The 23,681-nt window shown below is 52.4% G+C and overlaps 1 pseudogene across 1 annotated transcript in view; it reads right to left on the minus strand.

Moving 5' to 3' along the window:
* LOC146847650 (uncharacterized) overlaps nucleotides 1-12,652 on the minus strand; it is a 107,217-nt pseudogene extending 94,565 nt beyond the window's left edge. Inside the window, exon 1 of the transcript XR_014981144.1 lies at nucleotides 12,467-12,652. The product of XR_014981144.1 is annotated as an uncharacterized LOC146847650 (transcript). The remainder of the gene's footprint in view (nucleotides 1-12,466) is intronic.
* Nucleotides 12,653-23,681: the final 11,029 nt, after the last annotated feature.

Raw genomic sequence — 23,681 nt, forward strand, 5'->3', positions numbered from 1 at the left:
GGGAAGAATTCTCGAACTAACTGTTTGGCAGTAGTCGGGGCAGTGTAATCTGAGACGGGATACGCCTCTGTCCATCGGGAAAGAGCGCATACAACTACGAGGACATATTTGAATCCTCGACATCGTTCCATCTGGATATAATCCATCTGGAGGACTTCAAAAGGGTGATCGGGGGTTTGAAATCCACCTTGTTCTACAGGTACGCCTTTTCCTGGATTGAACTGACAACAAATCATGCAGGTACGTACTTTCTGTTTAGCTGCTGCTCGCAAGTGTTTATTGAACCAAATGTGTTGAATACTGTCTAGCATAGCTTTCTCTCCTAGGTGCGCTGGACTATGGATTGTGTTAATGATGACTTGAACCATTGAGTCGGGGAGAAACCATATAGACTTTCCCTTCATCATCCATCCTTGATCTGTTTGGATCCCTCCTAATTCAGTCCATCTCTTTATTTCTTCTGGGGTAGCATGTGTCTGTATGTCAATTACATCAAGGGCGGGATCCTTAACTGTCATGCAGTGTGTTGGTGTCGGAACTATTGTCTTTGTCGTGTCAGTTGTATGAGTCTGATTCTGAGCAGTCTGTTTAGCTGTTCTGTCAGCTAGGTCGTTACCCTGAGAAATAATGTCAGTCACTTTTGTATGGGCTTTACACTTCATAATCGATATTGCAGTCGGCAGATGTATTGCATCTAACAGAGCTTGAATAAGGGGACCGTGCTGGATATGGGCACCGTGAGAAGTTAAATAACCTCTCTCTCGCCAAAGCACGCCGAAGTCATGGACGACTCCGAATGCATAACGTGAATCTGTGTATATGTTGACTTTCTTATTTTTAGCTTGAATACAGGCTTGTGTCAGAGCGATGAGCTCTGCTGCTTGAGCTGACAAGGTATCGATACACTTCGTTTCAATAATTTCAGTGTCTGTTGTGACTGCATAAGCGGCCACTAATTCTCCTGTACTTGTTCTCATGCATGAACCGTCTACATACAATGTCAGGTCTGGATCTGATAATGGAATATCTGTCAAGTCTTGTCTGGGTTTCGTCGTAATAGTAATGACTTCAATACAATCATGTGCCAATGGGTCTGTTCCACTTACTGGCAAAAGTGTGGCAGGATTTAATGTACTACAACGTCTGATTTCTATGTGTGGCTGGAACAATGTCAATTCATAACCCGTCAGTCTTGCTATGGTCAAGTGTTGTGTTTGGGTCCGGTTCAAGAGAACCTCTACTGCATGTGGTACTTGTACTGTCAATTGATGTCCTAACACTATGGCATCGCTTTGTCTGATTGCTAAAGCTGTTGCTGCGACCGATTTCAGGCACGCAGGAAGAGCTTGAGCTACGGGATCTAATGTACTGGAAAAATAAGCACATGGCTTGTGTGATCCTGCTTGTTCCTGCGTGAGTACTGACAAAGCAGTACCTTCACGTTCTGTAACAAAAAGTGTAAAACGTTTGCTGTAACATGGTGTTGCTAAAACAGGTGCTTGACATAAAGCTTTCTTTAAGCTTTCAAAAGCTTGCGTATGTTCCTGAGTCCAAGGGAGGACAGTCGATGTCGCTGCCTCCTGTGTTGTCAACTGAATGAGTGGTTTCGCTAGAAATGCATATTGAGGGATCCACTGCCTACAGTACGAAGTGAGGCCTATGAATGCCCGTACCTCCTTTTGTGTCTTGGGTGTCGGCATGTTAACAATTAACTGGATACGGTCGGGTGTAAGCTGTCTTCCCCCCTTGGACAGCAAGTGCCCAAGGTACACAACTTGCTGGACACAGAATTGCAGCTTTGAAGGGGACACTTTGTGCCCCTTGTCGGCTAGGAAATGTAAAACCGTCAGTGATGCTTTTTCACATTCAGGTTCGCTTCGGGCGGTGATCAGCAGATCATCGACGTATTGAAGCAGGGCAGTATTAGCTGGCATGTGGATACTGTCAAGTTCTCTTTTCAGTGCTTGGCTATAGATGCTGGGGCTTTCTGTGAATCCTTGAGGTGCGCGTGCGAATTTAAAACTTCGTCCATTTAAACTGAATCCGAACAAATATTGGCTTTCCGGATCGATTGGGACGCTAAAGAAAGCGTTCTTGAGATCAATTACAGTAAAGAACGTTGCTTCTGAATCTATGGCTGTTAGCAATGAAGAGATATCTGGGACCACGGGGTATTGTGGTACGATGCATTTATTTAATTCTCGCAGATCAATAACTAATCGATATACTGGTGGTGCTTTTGGATCAGTTCGTTTAAGAATCGGAATTATCGGGGAATTACATACATTGGAGTCAGTTTCCACAACCACTCCTTGTGCAATGAGCTCGTCAATGATTTGCAGTAAAGCCACAACAGCATCTGGTGGTAACTTGTATTGTCGTATTCGTGGTAATACTACTCCTGTTTTGAGTGTGACTCGATATGGTGTAATGTGCATACAACCTACATCAGTGGGGCCTTGCGCCCATAAATGTGCAGGTAGATTCTGTAACCGATGATCCATGTCTCTAGACACGTAGTGACCTTTAAAGTCACGCAAAAATAGTCGTACTCCTTCCGGAGAACAACATATTACAGCTCCTAGAGCTTTCAATGTTTTTATACCTAACAAGTTTTCTGGGCATGATTTTGTGAGCAATAGATCTGTAGTCCGTGTTAATGGACCGACTGTTAATGCAAGCGGTTGCGATACTTCATTAATAGTGGGTTTTCCTGAAAAACCAAGGGAAATATTTTGTGAGCCTGAGAGGGGTACCCCTGGGACTTCGCTGTGACGGATAGTGGTTCTGCTTGCCCCTGTATCGAGTAGAAACTTTCTGTCTTTCCCTAATACTTGACTCTGTACGTAAGGACCTTCTTGATCTACGGGAACCTCAATAAGGGGTAGGCCAACTTCCCTCTCTAGGCTATTTCATGTGTAGCGCTGATACTCTGGATAGTCATTTTGTGCATACTGGTACATCTGTTGTGTCGTGTTTTGTGTTGCAGCAATAGGCTGTGGCTGTTGTTGTGGTTGTTGTTGTGGTTGTGGTGCGGTCTGTTGTGGAACTGGCATAGGCTGTATATTCTGACGTACTTGTTGTTGGATCTGATCCTGTCTAGGCGGACGTGGTCTCTCTTTCGTTATACCCGTAGAGATATTATGTTTTAGAACTGCGCAATCGTGTATATAATGACCTGGCTGTTTACAATAGTTGCATGTCCCTCTAACAGGACCTACTGAATCATTGGACTGTGTCGTACCCTTTTTATGACCGTCAGCTGGAACTGACTGAGCAACAAGCATTTTCATTTTCGTGTCTTTCATACGTCTATGTTCTTGTTCTTCTCTAATTCTATTGTGATGATATTGTAACATTTGTAACATCTGTGACGGTGTGTTACCTTGCCAGGTACTCTCGAATTTTAATACTCTATTCTTAACTTGGGGCAGGGAATTCTCAACTAATTTTGTCACAAACAGATGTGGATACGACTCACTACTTGCTTTTATGCCACTATTAATACCAAAACATTTTTCAAATCGGGAATAGAAATCACTAGTGTCTTCATCTTGTTTTTGCTTACAGGCTGAAATTGCACCCCAGTCTTCCTTTTTCGTAGTCAATAGACGTGGTAGTACCTGCACTAATAATCCTGGTAATGCTGTAGTCTTTTCCCCAAGCCCTGAACCTGCAGCTCGGGCTTTTTCTTCGTTTTCTAATGCTGTCCACTCTATCTTTTGGTCTCCCACCTCCCATTCCTTTTCTTTGAGTTTCTCGTAAATACCGGCAGGCAATAAAACTTTTAATATTTTCATAATGTCAGGATAAGTATACTCTCCCATGAGTAACATGTCTTTTATCTCACGGTGGAAACCTGCTGGGTCTTTGTCATGGCTAGGTACTACTTTCTTCATTTCTAGTAATTCAATTTTAGTTATGGGCGTGTACACAAACACGCGTTTAAAAGTATTGTCTTCACCTCTGATTGGGTGTACTTCGCGTAAGGGATTCTGTCTGTCTATGTGATACGTTTTTCTTTCCAACTTGGGAGGAACTGAAACATGTTCTGGGCATACGAAGACAATGTACTGGTGTCGATATTCTAGAATTTCTTTAATTAAATCAGTACCTGAACCTCTCCATTTATTCGTGAGTAATTCTATCAATATATCAGGTAGGGGACCAGGATCGGAACGTTGGCTCCTATTCAATATAACGAGGTGTTGTATCATGTATATACCAGCTAAACGCTGTTCGTCTGGGGTAAGATTCAAAAACGTGTGTGCTAACGCATCATCACTGTATTTTTCAGAACTGTCAGCCCATTGCACTGCTGACCTGGCTAATTCTTGTTCATCCATAGAATCGAGCATATGATACCCCCTTCGGTCTCGGAGTAATTTATCAGCAGCCTGGAATAAGTGTTCAGGGGACTTCGCATTTAGCATAGGGGCTTGAAAATGTCTGTTACATTCTGGACGTATCGGACGTATCGGGTCATTAAAGTATCTGGTATGGTTACAAGGTCTTCCCCTACCTACATAAGCTATCGTTTCTAATTGTCCTGTGGGCATTTCTGATTCTTCCTCCTCCTCTCCCTCTGATTCAGTTTTGTCTGCCTCCGATCTGGCTTTATGTGTTCGTTCTACTTCCTTGCGGATCTTTCGGCACATAGCTACTATACATGTCTGTTTATCATGTTTTCCCTCAGATATATTCTGACCCCATCTGGTAAGTACTTGCATTTCATCCTGATCTACCTCGGACCTATCTCTGTCTCTGATCAAGCAGTTTATGAAGAAGCGTAACAGTAGTCTCTGTACATCCACTTTCTGGTATTCCATGGCTTCGTCAATACTTTCAGGGCCTTGCCCTGTTTGGACAAAGCGATATATATTGTCTAAATGTTTAATCATTCCTGGTAGTGTCGTTAAATACGTTGAAGCTCGTCGTATACGTAGTGATGATAGCAGCATTCTGTCATTTTTACCGGGCACTGGATCATATCTACAATCTACAAGCTGTTCCTTAAACATGTCGGACGTTGCTATTTGTGGTGTACGTTGGTTTGCTAAATCTCTAAGAGACGATTTGCTTCGTAATGGTGGCGTGGCGAAAATTGCTGCCGCACCTCCTGTCGCACCTTCTGAGGTGCTAGGCACAAAAGGATTTGTGGGATGTAAGGTAGAAACTGTGGATGCGGGAAAAGCGGTGGAAACAGATGGACCTATTGGAATGTGCGGAGGAGTTTGTGGTTGCGGAGTTGGGGGCGGATGATCTCGGCGTTGAGCACCATCGACAGGTGGCGTGTGTGGTGGAACATTAACATATTCTGGAGCTACATCGTCTAAATAGGAGGAAAGGAAAATATCTTTTGCGGTCTTGGGATGTGCTTTAATCGGGAGTAATGGGGGTGGCAAATCTTTCGGTATTTCCGGGGTGGCCTTAGGTAAACCTTCGGCCAAAAGAGGATACATACCATTCATAAGAGTGTTTCGTTGCCTGTCTACTTGTTCTGTTTTTACTCGGGTACCTTCCTCAATTAATATATTTTCTCGGGCTTTATTTGAGTTCTCCCTACTTTTCTCTTCCAGTCTGAGCGCTTTCTCTGTGCGCCTATGCGATTCTTTACGCCATAACTCAATGGCATCTTTCTGTGACTGTCTGGCTTTCTTTTTCCATAATTCTTCTTCTACTCTCATGATGCAATCTGCATCCCATGTCCCAGCTGCGGGCCATCTCTGACTTTCTGCTAGATCCTTGGTGTAGTCCACCCATAAATCAAGATATAATACGGCATCTAGGCCATGTTTATGATACATAAAATACCCTGGAGTGTCCCTAGGTGGAATGGGAACAGCTTCTTCGAGTACTCCTTTTCTAGTTTTGATCTGTCTTAATTTTGAAAAGAACGGCATCTTTAAACCTTGCTACTTGATTCTTACTCAAACTGGACTTGGACACAATTAATACGATAAACACAATAATGAACACTCATTCATACCACAATTTTTTGAACACAGTAAAACATTTTAACATTTAACATTTAACGAACAATGATAATTAAGAGAAAACTATCTACGGACATAATACTAATACTAGATAATACTGAATTATATACATATGAACATACTGGATATACTGCTAAACAGTACAGATACACTGCTAAAACAGTGCAGACCGGATTTGTGTACCCAAACCCGTCAGGACCGGCACAAATTAATGTGCACGTCTAAATGCCTCCCCAGCAATGGTACTCACCGGGTAGCACGGAACGGAAGGCCTCGGAACTGAACTGAACTGGACCGGACTGGACTCGACTCGACTCGGAAACTTCGGAACCTGGTGGGCCTCTGTATACCTCGGATCTTGCTCTCTCAGCTAGGCTCTGGTCGGGATACTTCGCACTTCTCACCGCCTCGTCTGGGTGTTGATCGCAGCCTCAGTCACCCCCGCTCGGCCGGAGGGAGATACAGGAAATCCTGCGGGTACGCGTTTTTGTCCGTTCAGCTGTGGCAGGGGACCGGGCCTGCAACGCACCTCCGGCGCGTGAGATGAGAAAGTGTCCCTGTTCGGGCGCCAATTTATGTGGTAAATATTTAAATTACCTGTACTATTTTTTATGCGGTAAAGTCTAGTAAGAATAACTCAGTCAAAATAAGAGGCAGAATCCGTGGTATTAGAGGTTCTGAAAAGGGCTTTATTCCTTACAAAGGAATCATGGTTCGAACCAGGCAATCTTATTCCATCACCACGAAGGTTCAGGAAGGGATAGGCAATACATTATTGACAAGTAACAATATATATATGAAAAGCATTGCATTAAGACAGATGCAGGAGGCGTAACAGCTGATAATACAGATAAGAATACACATACGTAATGAAAATAGGCGTAATAACGGGCGTATACTAGAAACGTCATTTAAAATGATGTCACAAGTGGGTGGATCCATGAGAGAATCCTGCAGTGTCAGCAGAAATATTTGGCAGAGATGCGCGCGCAGCCGCATGACGTGTGATTGACGTGCAACTAAAGGGTGAAGGGGAATTGACATTTAGCTCTACATGTGGAGACAGAAGTCTGGGGGTCAGGTCAACCTAATCCCAAATCGTATCTAATATCTTTGTTTAAGGAACTGTTTTATCCAAAAGGAAAGGTCTCTCGGACGGAATCTATTCTATACTGACTGTTAGTGCATGTACAAGCGTCTATGTGTCTACATGAGATGCGAGGGGGCAGGAATCTTCCATGGTAACAGGGGCTATGAATTACTTGCATAAAGACAGCGAGGCCGGGCTCTTTGCTCGGTAGCTGGAAGGATGTTTACCTAAAACTACTAGACAGGAATGCATTGGATGAGGAGCGGAGCAGATAACTTGAAGGCTGAATACAGTTTTTGGCAGGCAACAGGCCGCGTCAGGCACCGTTGGCCGCGCAGGGAGTAGGACAAAGTTCATGGATACGGATGCAGGTCCAAGCTGGAGCATTTCAGAGGCAGAAGCAGAAAAAGGCTTGATGGCAGAATTCAGGGCCTACTCGCCTGAACTGTAAAATGTGAAAAGTGAACCATATAAAGTCGGTGGCCAATCATACTTAGGAATGGAATATTCGACCCATTCATGGCGGATCTGAAAGAGGACATGTTGACGTTGGACGCACATGTATTTGCGTCTTCATAGCTGGAACTGGAGGGAACATACATGTACTTGTAGCATGTACATGGAGCCGTTGGGGTCTAAGATAGGGGACACAATTGACCATAAAAATTCATATTTCCTCAGCCGAATGGATGAAGAACAGCCGTCTGAAGCTGAACTCGGACAAGACGGAGGTCCTCAGCCCACCCCCTCAGCCTGGGACGACTCCTGGTGGTCGACCGCCCTGGGAGCAGCGCCAACACCCACCGACCACGCACGCAACCTAGGGTTTATCCTCGACTCACTCTCCATGACCAAGCAAGTCAACGCCATCTCAACCTCCTGCTCAACACCGTTCGCATGCTCCGCAAGATCTACGGGTGGATCCCCACCGACACAAGAAGAACGACCACCCAGGCCCTCGTCAGCAGCAGGCTGGACTACGGAAACGCACTCTACGCGGGAGCCCCGGCCAAACTGCTGAAACGACTGCAACTCATACAGAACGCCTCTGCCCGCATGATCCTCGACATCCCTCGACACAGCCACATCACACCCCACCTGAAAGACCTGCCCTGGCTGCCCATCAACAAGAGGATCACTTTCAAGCTCCTCACCCACACACACAAAGCATTCCACGACACCGGACCAGCATACCTCAACAGACGACTCACCTTATACACCCCGAACCGCCAGCTCCGCTCCGCAGACTGCTCCCTAGCTACCGTCCCTCGCATCCGAAGAGCGACCTCCGGCGGCAGATCGTTTTCCTACCTCGCCGCCAAGACCTGGAACACCCTCCCCATCCTCCTATGGCAGACCCAAGACCTACTAATCTTCAGGAGACTACTCAAGACCTGGCTGGCCCTCATGGAATTCATACAAGGTCAAGACCCACCTGTATTCACTATCAGGTGACATGCTTTGCACTGCATGACTAGGCCTGCATTCCCTTCTATAAAATAAGATCTAAATTACTTTATGTTGCTCCAAAGACTGTATATAAAAGGCACTCAGAACGTCTGTTGAAACAGTCCTCAGACCAGTTTCTGGGGATGTTTCACGTCCGAAGCGTTTAATTAAACCAACTGTTCCTGTTTTGCCAAACGCCTCTCGACTTTTATTTTGTCAAGGTAAATTTGTATGCCACTAAAGCGCCAGGACACTTCTTCAAAGACAGCTGAAGCACTATACAAATGTTATGTATAGTTGTTCTTATTTTGTGTAATAGGATGTTTAATTTTGATTCTAGTATTTCTCTTTTTCCTTACTTTGTACTCTAGGACTTAGAGGTTTACTGTTCATATTATAAGTAAGGGACTACAAATCCCAGAATGCCAACTGCTGTTGGACAGAAAGCCAGGCATGGATGGAGCAGTCTGATTATCTAGACAGGATGCTGTCTCTTGACAGCCAAACACGTATGTGTAGCCCAGCTTTGTGCCCAGCTCCATCTAGTGAGCTCAAGCACTCCAGCTTGTAGCTGGGCACATAGGACCCTCGCCTCCTGAACAGCAAAACTCAAGTACCACTACATGTCCATATAAATGGCAGAATGCGAGCTCCACTTGCCCTACTAACTTCTAAAAGATAATTTCCACGTAGGAGTTGCATTGTGTTTTTTTCAGACTTAGTCCTCTGGTTTGGAAAAGTGTCCATGCCCAGATAAGAGCTTCCTAGTGATTTACAGCATTTAAATTAGCACTGAAAGATCTCTTGACTGAACTCTGAAGTTCTGAGGACTGACCATCTCAACTCTCTAGCCACCTCCAGGCCTGGCCACAGTGACTATAAACTGTAAATCCATTAATTTATAAAGATGAGTTTTCTTCTTGCTTTTAGTGTTTAAAAGGTGTCAGCCCCGTACGGTATGCCTCTCCTGGAGTTGCCCTGCCTAAGGGTCCATTGCTAGTATAAATAATGGGCGACAGGGGGCGTCCCAGCCCAGTGCCCCATGTGATCTGAATGGCGTCCGAGTAGTGCTCCTTTACATAAACTCAGGCTGTAGGCTGTGTATCCAGCAGCTTCATAAGTGGTCTCAAGCTACAGGCCTTTGCCCCTCCCCTCGAGCACAAGAGAACCTCACCTCACCTGCACCGCCCTAGACAGGCCTCACCTCCTCTGCAACTCTCCCCTACGCACCCCAGTGGCGGCTCCCCATTAAGGGCGTGGGGGCGTTGCCCCACTGCTTTCTCGCGGTGCGAGAAGGCAGAAACATAAACGGTAAAAACTACCATTTATGTTTCTGCCTTCTCGCATTGCGAGAAAGCAGAAGTGCCTCTGTGCCTGGTTGGGGGTGGTGGGTGGGCGGTCCTGCTCGATGGCAGGGGGAGTGGCTTACCCACTGTTGTGGGTACTGACTGTTTGCTCGACTCAGGGCCGACCAAACAGTCAGTACCCACAACAGTAGGTAAGCCACTCCCCCCTGCCCTCGAGCAGGACCGCCCACTCTCTGTCTTTCTCTATGCAGAGAAAATATCCTGGCTGGGGCCCTAGCCTGCTGCGCCTACCAGCATTGTGATTGGCTTCCGTTGCGTTGCGGAGGGGAGGGAAGCTGCCTGCTGGCTGCTTCCTGCAGCAGGAACACGCGGACCCACCAGAGCAGGCCGAGCGGAGGCGGTGCGGTATCCCGGCACTCAGGTACGTTTACTTTTATTTTAATTGTAATATTTTTATTCCCCACCTGCGGGCCGCGACACCCCCCTCCCTCGAGCATGCCGGCCGCCGCTGTTATAACCAGCCACTTCTACAGATTTCCTAAAATCACATGTGCGACATCACACCGAGGAACCCACACTGGGCAAAACGTGTCTGTAATTGCCGCACGGCACTGAGCGTTTTCTGTACTTAGCGACATCATTCTGCTCAATGTTGCTTTGTCATTGAATTATGTTGTTTTGAATATTTCTGTGCAGGTATTAAGGCCAAAAGCAAGAGTTTCTTAAAAGTCATTTGAGCCCCCACCAAAGTGTCCTTGCCTTGAATCAGGGAAAAGATACCTTAACAAAGGCGGGAGTGTGGTTTGCAGGTAAACTGAGGAAATGGTGATTTAATACTGCACGCACAGAAGTGTTACTCACATTCGTATTCAGGATGTTTATAGAACACACATGGGATTATCGCGGGCGTCTGCAATAATAAAACTTATGTCACAGCAGAAGAAAATCAGAAACTGAAACTGTAGCACCTCTGGGCCCCTCATGTGATCATACGTGCATGGAGGGGTAGAGGATTATTACAACTCCGTCAGCCATTCACATGACCTCTCTCAAGGAGCCTCCTGGATGATTCTATGCCTGAGCACTGGTGTTGCTTATATTGGCCTTCTAGGCCGCCTAGTTGTGTCGTGCGACGTGTGCAGTAATGGCCGTAATAGGCAGAGCAGAGCTGGTGAATTTCGAAGGGGTGTTGAGTCATCGACACCGATACTGGAACCTGGATCACCTGGGGGAACCAGGTTTGAGTATTGGCGGCGTCGACTCAGCAGCCTGTGATTCTGGGCAAACCAGATCATGTCCCCGTGGTGCTTAACAAAAAAGCTTGCGGGATGCATTTCCTCCTTGTAACTAACTGGCGCCGCGCGTGCTGATGTAAAGCTGCACTCTAATACCTTCGGATCGCGTTCCCGCCATATAAACACTCACGCACTTTGAAGTGCAGCGTTACGGCACTTAAAAGAGTGTGAGTGTTTATATAGCGGGAACGCAGAGTGCAGACATAAATGTTTGTGAAGCTAGGCCCTGCTGGCACGTGCCTCCGAAAAGCGTTGGCAGCAGCAGCGTGTATGCTTCTCAGAGGTCCACGCCATGATGTCACGATAACTGAAGGCCACTGGTCTACATAGAGTGCTGCAAAAAATATATATTACATTCCTCCTTTTAACTCGATTACACAGAACACAATGCTGCCATTAATAATTGCATTTTTTACTGTTATCATTGCACGTATTTAAACGACGAGAACACCTACAGCAGCCCCATATTACTCCATCCCTCCCCTAAATTGGAACACAGTGAAGCAAGGCAGCATGATAATATAAATTTCATGCCTCATCTTTGATCTCGTTTTCCAGTAATTTGTTACTGTGTGCTTCACAGAAGTTAAATAGGTCATAATTGTTCTGGTGGATATGAGCTTGTGGATCACACAATGACGCTATCGCCATGCCCCTCCTTTTAAAATAAAAAACCCTATTACCATGTTTTCTGCATTCTAGCAGAGCTCAACATGAACCACTAATGCATGCGAACACACAAACATACGTGATCTTTACAGCGTTAGAACCACCTAGCCTTTTTCCTGCCCCTCACACATGTGATACGAATATGCCTTCTGAGGTATTGTTGGTGGTGCAGCCTGTCTATAATGTGGGTGTAATGTAGTGCAGTCAGAAAAGACTTAGGGATAGGGTCTCTCGCCTAGTTGAAATGTGGTTCCTCTGCTGGCTTCAAAGAATTTCTTGAATGAAGGCTCTACAGAGTAAGCAGCCAGCTACCTATGTTATTACATGAGATCTCTTTTTCAATGTAATAACTGCACTTTCACAATTGCTTTATCAACCTTCTTGCTTTCTCAAATTGCTTGAAATAGCTTCATTTGCCCACTCTTTTTTCAAAATGTTCGTGGAGGGAGAACCCCCCAACCTCCCACCCCCCACCTTAGCTTGCTCGTCACAGTGCACGCCACCACACATTTTCCGGTCACCACTTTCAAAAGTCACCAGCCGCCACTGCACCCCCCCCCCCCAACACGCACACACACACAAGCCTCTCTTCCTCTTAACCCCCCTCCCCAAGCACAATACAGGTCTCACTTCCTCTGCATACCTAAGGACAGGGCTCACCTTCTTTTTACCCCTTTTCCACAGGGCAGGACGCACCCCCGGACAGGCCCACCTCCTCTGCACCCCCGAACAGGCCTCTCAGGTGGTTCGGCTTCTCACAGGAGCTCACGGTGAAGGATTTATTTTCATTACGGACAGTGGAGTCGAGAGTTTATTTCACCCCATACAGCGCCTCTGACTCCGCCCTGAGCCTCGCTGCGCTATGCACAGGCCCCGAAGAGAGACACTGCTCCCCCGTCACTGCCTAGAGGCGCGGGGTGCAGGACCGTGGCTCGGACGGAGGGCGCTTTTATACCTCACTCCAGATACTAGGCGCTGCACAAGTGAACGTATTAATCCCTGAGAATAAGTGAAATGTCAGAAATGTCCTGATCTATTTTGCATCTTTCAGCCCCGGTACCTGGTTCCGTCGATGCTGCTGCTGCCGCCGCCTATCAGTCTCCAAAAGAGTGCCCTTTAACCCAGACAGAGTCCTCTCTTGGTGGAGGCAGACCCCCTGGACCCCTGGAGTATTTCTGACTTCAGGTGATGATCGTGTCTTGTGCAGCGGACACTGTGCCCCATTACAAACGCTGTACCTCTAGGGGGTGTTACACTATGTATATCTCTTCTTGCACATTACTGAATGTTTTAATATGAGGCCCCTGACTCCCTCGAGCCTCGTTCACGCTACATAAACCTCCTGAAATAAATACAAATTAAAATCCTTCCCTGGTGAACCGTTGTAGTACGTCAGGAGGGGCTACTCTGCTTCTCCTTGTGGGAGGATGGTGGATGGTAGTGGGGGTGTAGCAAGCAGGGCCGGTCTGGCCTTTTATTCCACCGGGCATTTCCCCAGTGGGTCGGAGCCCTAGGTAGCTACCCCTGGTGCCTCTGCCTCCCCCACCTCCCCCCAGCTCTGGAGGGTAACTGCAGCAGGCAGGGGTGGAGCGGGCTTTAAGAGAAGGAGGGAGGAGGGGAGAGGAAGAGCAAGGGAGAGAGATGATAGAAGCAGAGAGAGGGGGGAGGTAGATGCGATGATCGGGGCCCTCAGGCCCTCATGTGGATAAAGGACTGACACGGACACAGGATGACTGGTACGGAGAACTGGCCACGAGCACGTGCGCTCGGCCCCTTTTATTGTCAGGGTCACATGACTGGTGACGCCTGTGGTGGGTGCGTGTTCAGTGTGGGTTACAGGCACAATGGAACACTAGACTGTATCCAGCCGGATACTACATCCCTCCCAAACTTTAATGAAAGTTAAACCAAAATGAAGTCCGAACCTGTGGGAGAAAACACAAGTTCCAAACGAAACATAAATTGGCGATCATGACTTCCACGTAGTCTCTTGGCTGATGGTCAACTGCCGGCGAGGGTGTTCTGACAGCCGGGACCACTCTGTCTCCTTAGCACGATGTCTGAGTGCACTACGGATGTGTTCTTTTGGACTTACATCGTGGAAGTGCGCCTCACAATCTCTCTCTAGTACCGCCATCGGTGGAAGTGTGGGTGGAATGGTGGTGGACCACTGTCTGTTCTATTTTCAGCTGGGCGGCCTGGTAGAGGTGTTTCCTCCGACTAGTAGTTGAGTAGTTGTCTTCTTCCAGGACTCACCGTTGCAGGATATCCCTCTCACGGATACCCCTCTCTCGTGAGTGTCCCCTCTCACTGGACGACCCGGAGGTCCTTTGTTGCCAGGTTTCCACTGGACCGGTGGACCGCCGCCTTGTGGCTCCACTCGCGTTGGGGGAGTCGCTACGGGTCCTCTTTCCGTGTCCGAAGTTCCGCCTGGAAAGGGTGCTGTTGGCACTTGGTCCTTCGCGCTCTGCCTCTGTTCTCCCAGGAGCTCCAGAGCCAGCTTCAACAGTCCATCTCTCGTCTTGGGGATCCGCTGCCACCGGTGTCCCTGAGGCCTCTGCCCCTTGGATGTCCACGGTCCTGTTTCCGTGACTTCCCAGAGGTGGTTGTTACCAACGGACCGGCCTGCTCGCTTCTGTCGTCCCCGGGTGACCTGCGGGTTTGCGCATCGACGCATACTCCCAGTGGTGCTGATAGTTTTCCCAGGTACTGAGTCCGGCTGTCCATGCACCTTCTCACTCCCCTCTTCGGGTACTCCTTCTGGTGTGTGTGTTGACCTGTTACGCACACCTCTGTGCTCTTCTCCTTTCCTCTTCGGGTGTTCTCCTTCTGGTGTGTGTGTTGATCTGTCACGCACACCTCTGTGCTCTTGATCTGTCACGCACACCTCTGTGCTCTTCTCCTTTCCTCTTCGGGTGTTCTCCTTCTGGTGTGTGTGTTGATCTGTCACGCACACCTCTGTGCTCTTCTCCTTTCCTCTTCGGGTGTTCTCCTCCTTCCATTGCGACGTGATCCAGTCTTCCTGCCTTCTTGCTCGTCCTTACCAGGCTTCTTCGTGTAGCGTGCACTCTACGCGTTCCCCTCTGGTCTTGTCCCGCCACTAGGACACTGTCTTCCTTTCACTCTGTGACTGGACCGATCGTCGCGACCTTCTGTCTCGTAGTTGCTTCTGATGTCGAGTGATGTTACTGGACCTCTTTACCTACTCCTCCTGGTCCTCTTTGCGAACCTCTCATGGGATCCTCTTCATTGACGTCCCTTCGGACTTCCTCTTCTCTCCAGCTCTGACCTTCCTCTTCTCTCCGGCTCTGACCTCTTGGCAGGTCAGTGCGCTCTCCGACCTCTTGTAGGTCTCCATCCTCCTTGCGACCATCTCGCGGTCGGCGTCGTCCTCCTTCGCGCGACCATCTGGGTGGCCGGCAACCTTCGCGCGACCATCTGGGTGGCCGGCTTCACGAGGTGCGTCACGTCGTGTGACTACCTGTGTTTGCTGAATTGTCGAGTGCTGGTGCATGCTTCTCTTCGTACCGTCGCGGTACATCTTCAGAGTCGCGATGCTCCTTGCGCTGTGTGATTTCTTGATGTGGTGGCTTCTTGGCGCCACTAGGTGTGCTTCTTCATCCTTAGCCCGCCAGTGTCGGATACTTGCTGCGCGCATCTTCGTCAGTGAGTTCCTCTTCCTAGGCGCTGCTGTGTACCTTCCGCGTCCGGGGTACATCTGCGCTGAGTCCTTTAGTTCACTCGAGGGTTCGCTCCACTTGATGCGGCGATAGCACAGTCCTTGCTGGGGTGGATGTGGCTTGACACCATTCTTCTTTCTCCTTGTCTTGCTGTGGGATGGCACGGCATCCCGGTGACACACTGTCTCTTCTTCCTTGCGCTTCTGTCGCGTTCCTGCGCTTCTGGCGCATTCCTGTGCGCCTCCGTCGCGTTCCCGTGCACTCACCATTGTGCATCAGTCGGCCCTTGCGGTACATGCCTTGCTGCCTCTCCTCCATGCCTCTTCTCCATGCCTCTTTACTCCTTTCCTGCAGCTGGTGCAATGCTGCTCTCCGGCCACTAGATGGCAGTGCAGGGTTTGCTCTTTACTTCCTTCAGCAGCAACCTTCTCTGCTGCAAACCTGTTCTTCCTTGTTCTCTTCCAGGCTTTGGCAGGCTGTGGAGACGGGCCGGAGCCATGGCAGAGCAGCGGAGGGCAGGACACGTGGCTGGACAGCAGGTAAGACTGCTTTTTATTTATTTATTGAGGCAGAGGGGCCACAGGCATTGCAGTCGCTGCAGATGCAAAGCATTACTTTGTGTATGTGTGTCAGCACATTTGGGGCATGGTGGCAGTCAGTGCCATTGTGCACTCATTTGCAGTTCACTTTTGGCGGCACTGGCCGCTTGCCTCCCGTGTAGGCGCTGCTGGGGGTCCTACGAGGTGGGGGCATGCTCCTATGGCCGGCGGCGGACATTTTTTTTATTGTTTTACACTTACGATCGCCCTCCCTGCCCGCGGCAGCTTCCTACAGTCCTCGCGCGGCAGGGAGGGGGGTGGGGGGCAATCGCAGCGCCCTTCGCCGCTTTTACGGGCTTTTTGTCAGGCAGTGTCTCATGAGGCGGAGTGCCTCGCTGCTCACTTCATGTACAAGTGTTCCCTGGGTGCCGGCGCTGTTCTCCCGAAGCTCCTCCCGCCAGCGGCAGCCTCCCTGGGCTCACATGCTGCGCGGGCGGTGAGCGGAGGAGACGTGGGCTACTGCTAGGTTCTCTCAAGCTGCGGGTGGGCTCCGCACTTGCCTTTGTGTTGCTCCTGCCCACTTCCACATCGCGGCGGGGTGGGCTCCCATCCGCTTCTCTTCCTCACTTGCGGGGTGGGCTCCCGCTCGGCCTTGGCGCGCTCCGGGCAGTCTACGCTTGGTCTCGGGGGTGAAAGGCGCGGGGTGGGCTCCCGCTGGCCTTCTTTTCGCGCGGCTCCTCACCTTCGGCCGGCGGGCCTCTTCTCTTTCCGCGGGTGGGCACCGCGTGGCACCCGCCTCTTGCGGGTGGGCTCCGCTAGGCGTGCTTTCTTTCGCCTACACCAGGCAGATCGCAGCCAATGCGGGTGGGCTCCGATCGGTGTGCGCTGTTCCGGGCACTTCCCCCCTCACCGGGACTCGTCCCGGCAGGCGCCTGAGGTGCGGGGTGGGCTCCCGGTCACCTCGTGGATTGGGGGTCACTGCGACGCGGCCGATGCGGGTGGGCTCCGCACGGCTCGCACTCTCCACCGGGCACAGCGGCAGGCGCGACGGGGTCGGCACCCGACTTCCTCGCCGTCTCTCTGGGGCGGCATGCACGCCCGCTGGTCTTCGGTGCGGGGTGGGTACCCGGTCGCTGCTCACGCCCGGGGCTCTTCACACGCCCGGCGGCGATCAGGCGCTGTCCGTGCCTGCTGGGGTTTATACGCAGGCAGCTCTCACCCCTCCTTTCATTGTGCTGGGCTGCTGCACGCCAGGGCACAGCCCCCTCGTCGCCAATGTGATGATCGGGGCCCTCAGGCCCTCATGTGGATAAAGGACTGACACGGACACAGGATGACTGGTACGGAGAACTGGCCACGAGCACGTGCGCTCGGCCCCTTTTATTGTCAGGGTCACCTGACTGGTGACGCCTGTGGTGGGTGGGTGTTCAGTGTGGGTTACAGGCACAATGGAACACTAGACTGTATCCAGCCGGATACTACAGTAGAGAGGGGGGTGAGAAGGGAAGAGAGAGAGAGAGAGAGGGACTAGGGGGACAGATGAAGGGGAGGAGGGTGGATGGATAGAGAGGGAGAGGGAGGATAGAGAGAGAGAGCCGAAGGGGAGGGAGTGATGCATGGTGGAAAGAGAGAGAGACAGGGAGGAGGAGATAGGTGGAGAAAGCGCTGCGAGATGGAGGAGACAAGGGGAAGGAGACAGATGGATGGAAAGAGAGAGGGAGGGAGGTTTGGAGAAAGGGAGGGGGAGAAAGAGAGGAAGGCGAGAAGGGGAGATGGATGGAAATAGAGAAGGAGGGAGGGGAGGACTGAGGGGGAGTGGAGTGGGAGAGATGGTAGAGAAAGAGAGAAAGAGAGGGCGGTAGAGAGAAAACAATCAGAGGGGTAGGAGAGAAGGGGAGAGATATGGACGGATGGAAAGGGAAAGAAGGAGGAGGGGGAGCTAGAGAGAAAGCGATCAGAGAGAGAGATGGTGGAAAGAGAGGGCGAGAAAGAGAGGGAAGAGAAGAGAGGTAGAGAGAAAGCCATCAGAGAGGGACCGGAGAAGGGAATAGAGATGAATGGATAAAAATAGAGAAAGGGAAGCGGGAGAGGTAGAAAGAAAATGACCAGAGAGGGAGGAGAGAAGGACAGAGAGAGAGAAAGAGGGAGGAGGAGGTGGTAGAAAGAAAACGACTGGAGAGGGAGGAGAGAAGGGGAGAGAGAGATGGATGGATGGAAGGATGACATCGGTCATCGAATCGCAAGTCCTGTTTGACAGAATTCTCAACGTGAATGCAAGAGGACCCCACACTGCAACCTCTTTGGATCTCAGAATCGTCGTATTGCCTCGGGTGCGCAACACATCTTCGACGTGGATCCACTCAATGCTTCGCATCCTAGGATTTAAGGTACTTTGGTTCAGTGGATCTAAGTGGGTCCCTGTAGCCGGCCCATGCTGCATCACGGTCAACCTGAACTTGTGACTTTATCCTGGTCTATTGCCACCAGATATCCACAGTTGGTGCTTTATGGTGCTATTTTACTTAAAATACATTTGAAATTCAATATCTCTGGTTCTAGACTTTGGATTTTGTCCCGTGAGCAAGTTAAAATGAAGCAGATTGGATGACGATGTGCAATTAGTGACCACTGCCTCGGAAGGGTAAGGAGTGAAGCAATGCCTTGTACGATGGGTGGTCACCCCTTCCATGGCAGGCACCAGTGAATAGAAGGCAGCACGGCTTCCCAACACAGGGCCGGGCAGGTATATGAGTGAATAGTGAAGCTGTACAATGGGCACACCAGTTATTCCAATATGGATGAATGTATGTATGCATATGGTATTGCTATAGCACAAACCCAGCCAAAAGGCAACGGAGCACTGTACATGGTCAAAGACAAGCATATAGTTAACGAGTGATAGGAGCGGTAGCTGGTTTGTGGATGGTTAATGCACTTGTGATGTAGTGTTCTTTAGCAAGGTGGGCAAAATGAGGAACATTTCAAGGAAGTATTACAATAGTAAAGCATGCAGAGTCAGCTTGGGTTTTTTGTGGGGCAAGGTATGGGACATTACGTACTAAGTGGTGTCAGAGAGATTATAATCTTCCCTACAAGGGTCGTCCAATTTACAAAGAATTTCAAAGCAAGGAGTGACTCTAAAAGCAGCTTGGGGGGGGCATGCAGCCAGAGGAGAGAACGCAGAGTATCACTAACGTTATGCAGAACCACACAACTTAAGGGGCTATCTAAAAGCAAAGGAGACACCTGAAATGGGCTCTCCACCCCACAGGAACCAAGTACATAAATGCACCTTCACACACAGACCAAACATCCTTGCTGGGGTGAGGGTCTCACAACACAAACACAGACAGAAGAGCTGGTAGGTATTCTCACCACTGGCGTTCAGGTACACATTACTGAACACCAATTACTCTAGTTAGTAGTGTAATGGACTGGCTATGGGGACGGTAGTCCCCTACAACAAGCACTTACCGCGCCATGGCTAAAAGAAAAGGTCTCAATCTACTTCTGACATTTTCGATTACATGTAAATATTGGTGGGGAGGTGCTTAGAAATAAGCTCAATACAGCTAGCGAATGCTGTAAAACTTTGCCACAATCCCCAACAAGGTGGGCAATTCACTGGTTTGTGCGCACACCACCAATAGACATTACATCTAATCCCGGCTTTACCACTTTACATAAATATGCTGGAAAGAAACACCTTAAGTTACTTCTCAAGAGGGCCTCTATACAGGTCATTATCCTGGGACTACAGTGCCTTGGCCTCTCCATCACAGTCTCTGCCACCCAGCATGTGGTTTACTACACTAAGGAAACTATGCAACCAGGAGACTGTGTTTAACCCTGATCTACCAATTTGTCAAATAGTGGGCTTGCGGAATCGCCGAATAAATGTATGCCTCTCCCCCCATTTATGTACAAGATCGTGGGTATGTACAATCATGTAAGGGTTGTGAGTAGGGCTGGGCGGACTTTGCGTAGCGCCACTACGCACAATTTTGAAAGAAATTGTGGAAAACCAGCGCACAACCTGAGGGACCGTGTGCCCGGGACTGGGGTCCCTCGTGCTTGGGCAGGCTCCCCGATCTCCCCGGCCTGGCTGCGTTGAGAAGCAGGGACCGGCCCCAGGCCTCCTGAGTTTCGGTCAGGGCCTGGGAGCCCACATCCTGCGGCCTGCCAAGGGTCCATCCGCCCGGGACAAGGGTCCCTGGTGCAGAGTCCCGGAGCCCTGCAAGGGCAGGAGGGAGCCCTACCGCGAAGGCTCGGTGCGGGCAGCTGGGAGTCCTTTCGGTCCCGGCCATCTGGTCGTGCCTTTCCCTCGACCATCTGGTCGCACGCAATGCTTTCCAATGGGGTGACCAGATGGCCGGGCTGCCCTGGAAGTCCCGATGGGGGCTCATTCGCCTCCCCGATCCCAGGCAGCGCTCCAGGAGGTCAGGTGCGTCTGGGCCTAGGGTCCCCTCTGTCACTCGGTGCGCACGGTTTACCAGAAAGGGGGGTAGCCTTCCTCCGGATTGCTAGGGACAGGGTATGCCGGGACGCCCCTCCTGGGGATGGTGGTTCTCAGGCGGGCACCAGATGGGCTAAGCCCGGACACCACTTCCCCTGGGCGTCCGGTGCTCCCTCCTCCAGCCCGCGGCGAGGCAAAGTGCCCGGGACGGGCTCCATGGGTCCCCCGAGCGTCCAGGCCCCGGGAGCTCCTGCGGGCCTCCCATGCCTGAGGCCCAGTGTGGGGTCTACGAGCCCCCCGAAGCCCTGCAGCCCCGAAGCCCTGCAGCCCCGAAGCCCTGCAGCCCCGGAGCCCTGCAGCCCCGGAGCCCTGCAGCCCCGGAGCCCTGCAGCCCTGGAGCCCTGCAGCCCCGGAGCCCTACAGCTCCTGAGCCCTGTAGCTCCCCGAACCCTGCAGACCCCGTGCCCTGCAACCCCCGAGCCCTGCGTGGGCAGGCAGGAACCCTAGCGCGAAGGCTCGGGGTTCCATTGCTTTCCAATGGGGCGACCAGATGGCCGGGCCGATGAGGGTTCATTTGCCTCCCGGATATCAGCCAGGGCTCCAGGCGGTCGGGCACATTCGCGCCTATGGTCCCCTAAGCCTCGTGGTGCACCCGGGTTACAAGAAAGGGGGGTAGCCTTCCTCTGGATTACCAGGGGCAGGGTATGCCGGGAAACCCCTCCCGGGGATGGCCGTTTTCAGGCGGGAACCAGATGGGCTATGCCCGGGCAACACCTCCCTAGGTGTCCGGGGCTCCCTCCTCTGGCCTGCGGCATGGCAAAGTACCCGGGAAGGGCTCCATGGTTCCCGAGCAGATATCCCCCGGGCGTCTGGGCCCCGAGAGCTCCGGTGGTCCTTTCCCGGGCTTGAGTCCCAGCCGGGGTCCCCGAGCCCCCAGGTAGCGGAGCCCATGAGCCCTGCGTGGGCAGGCGGGAACCCCAGCGCGAAGGCTCGGGGTTGGACAGAAGGGAGTCCTTTTGGTCCCGGCCATCTGGTCGCACCTCTCCCCTCGGCCATCTGGTCTTGCGCAATGCTTTCCAATAGGGCGACCAGATGGCCGGGCCGGCCTGGAAGTCCCGATGAGGGTCCATATGCCTCCCGGATCCCAGTCAGGGCTCCATGAGGTCGGGCGCGTCCGCGCATTGGGTCGCCTCCGTCACTCAGAGCGTGCGGGTTACAAGAAAGGTGGGTAGCCTTCCTCCGGATTAGTAGGGCCAGGGTATGCCGGAACACCCCTTCGGGGCTGGCGGTTCTTTGCCAGGGACCAGATGGGCTATGCCCGGGCAACATCCTCCCAGGCGTCTGGGGCTCCCTCCTGCGGCCTGCGGCATGACAAAGTGCCTGGGACGGGCTCTGGTGGTCCCGGGCAGTCCTCCCCTGGGCGCCCGGGCCCGAGAGCTCCGGTGGTCCTCCCCATGCCTGAGGCCCAGCCGGGGTCCCCGAGCCCCCCGGGAAGCAGAGCCCCCCGATCCCTGCGTGGGTGGGCAGGCGGGAGCCCTACCGCTATGGCTCAGCTCAGGGCGGGCAGACGGGAGTCCTTTCAGGTGCCGGCCATCTAGTCACGCGCAATGCTTTGCAATGGGGCGACCAGATGGCCGGGCCGGCCTGGAAGTCCCGATGAGGGTCCATTTGCCTCCCGGATCCCAGTCAGGGATCCAGGAGGTTGGGCGCGTCCGCGCCTAGGGTCCCCTCTGTCACTCGGAGCGCGTGGGTTACAAGAAAGGTGGGTAGTCTTCCTCCGGATTAGTAGGGGCAGGGTATGCTGGAACACCCCTCCGGGGCTGGTGGTTCTTTGCCGGGGACCAGATAAGCTATCCCCGGGCAACATCCTCCCAGGCGTCCGGGGCTCCCTCCTCTGGCCCGCAGCGTGGCAAAGTACCCGGGACGGGCTCCACGGGTTCCATGCAGTCCTCCCCCTGGCCCGAGAGCTCCGGTGGTCCTCCAAGTGCCTGAGGCCCAGCCAGGGTCCACGAGCCCCCTGGGAAGCAGAGCCCCACCCGAGTCCTGCGTGGGTGGGCAGTCGGGAGCCCTATCGCTATGGCTCGGCTTGGGGCGGGCAGACGGGAGTCCTTTCAGGTGCCGGCCATCTGGTCGCACCTTTCCCCTCAGCCATCTGGTTGCGTGCAATGCTTTCCAATGATGCGACCAGGTGGTCGGGTCGGCCTGGAAGTCCCGATGAAGGTCCATTTGCCTCCCGGATCCCAGCCAGGGCTCCAGGAGGCCGGGCGCATTTGCCCCTAGGGTCCCCTCTGTCAATCGGAGCGTGTGGGTTACCAGAAAGGGGGGTAGCCTTCCTCCGGATTACTAGGGACAGGGTACTCTGGGACCCCTCTCGGCCTAGCGGTCCTCAGCCAGCAGCTGGATAGGCCAGGATGCCGCCTCAGCCCTGGGTCTGTCCCAGAGCCTGCCGCGTGGCAGGCTGCCCCGGATGAGACCCAGCAGGCCTCCCCCTGCTGGGCTGGGTCCAGGTGCCCCATGGAGGGCAGCCTCCCCACCCCAGGCTCCGTCCTCGGTCCTGTCACGTGGCAGGGTGCCCGAACGAGTTCCTGCGGGCTCCGCCCTGGGTCCTGCCGCGTGGCTGGGTGCCCGGGGCGGGGTCCAGCTGGCCCAGGGAGGCTTCCTCTGCGCCTCCGGGCCTGGGAGCCCCAGCTGGGTCCAGGGGCCCTGCCGGGCCCTGGGTCGGGGCTCCGGGCCCCGCTCCCGGCCTGCGGCACTGCCAAAGCCCCGGGATGGGGTTCCGTTGTGGCTGGGGAGCCTCCTCTTGCTCGGCTGGGTTCAGGAGCTCCGGCCAGGCCCTTGAGGGCCCCGGGGAGGGCGGCCTTCCCACCCCTGGCCGCTTGGCAGGGTGCCCGGGACGGTGTCCGGCAAGCCCGGGGAGACTTCCTCTGCGCCTCCTGGCCTGGGAGCCCCGGCTGGGTCCAGGGGCCCTGCAGGGCCCCGGGTCAGGTGCTCCGGGCCCCGTCCCCCGGCTGGCGCTCCACCAAGGGCCCGGGACTGGGGTCTCTCGGTCCCGTGCAGGCCTCCCCTGCTTGCCATGGTGTCCGCGGGCCTCGGGTCGGAGGGCCCGTCGGGTTCCCCACGCAGCCTCCATGGCTGGGGCCCAGTTGGGGCCCTGGGCCTCCGGTCCCCCATGCCCCGGCGCCCTTTAACTCTTTCGTTGG

Source organism: Triturus cristatus, chromosome 4_1 (assembly GCF_964204655.1).
Source record: "Triturus cristatus chromosome 4_1, aTriCri1.1, whole genome shotgun sequence".
Lineage (NCBI taxonomy): Eukaryota > Metazoa > Chordata > Amphibia > Caudata > Salamandridae > Triturus > Triturus cristatus.